Raw genomic sequence first — 356 nt, 5'->3', positions numbered from 1 at the left:
TTGCTTTGAAGTTTCTTTCATTTGTTGTTTCAGCAGTCTCATAGTTTGCTTTGGCTTCACTGCTCAGGTTTGAAACTATTAAATGACCAAAGGTTTTAATGGTCCCCAGCTAAAAATATACTGAAGAAATCAAGTCCAAACTCTGTCAAATGACTTGGTAATATAGTTTTAGTGGCTTAAATAACGAGTTACACATTTTCATACAGAATATACGGTTTAAGATTAGTTTATAAATGTAATAATGTGTGTCTACTATTACTTTACTAACAATGATGTTGTCTATTTAAACCTATACACTTGTCCTTTTATGATTTGTAATGATGCATTTTGTCCTTGCCGCGGTTGGGAAATAACTC

The sequence above is a fragment of the Eucyclogobius newberryi genome, unplaced genomic scaffold (assembly GCF_026437365.1).
Source record: "Eucyclogobius newberryi isolate DKJ021-1_F unplaced genomic scaffold, fEucNew1.0.hap1 SCAF_3, whole genome shotgun sequence".
NCBI classification, from domain to species: domain Eukaryota; kingdom Metazoa; phylum Chordata; class Actinopteri; order Gobiiformes; family Gobiidae; genus Eucyclogobius; species Eucyclogobius newberryi.
Note: the sequence above shows the minus strand (reverse complement) of the source record.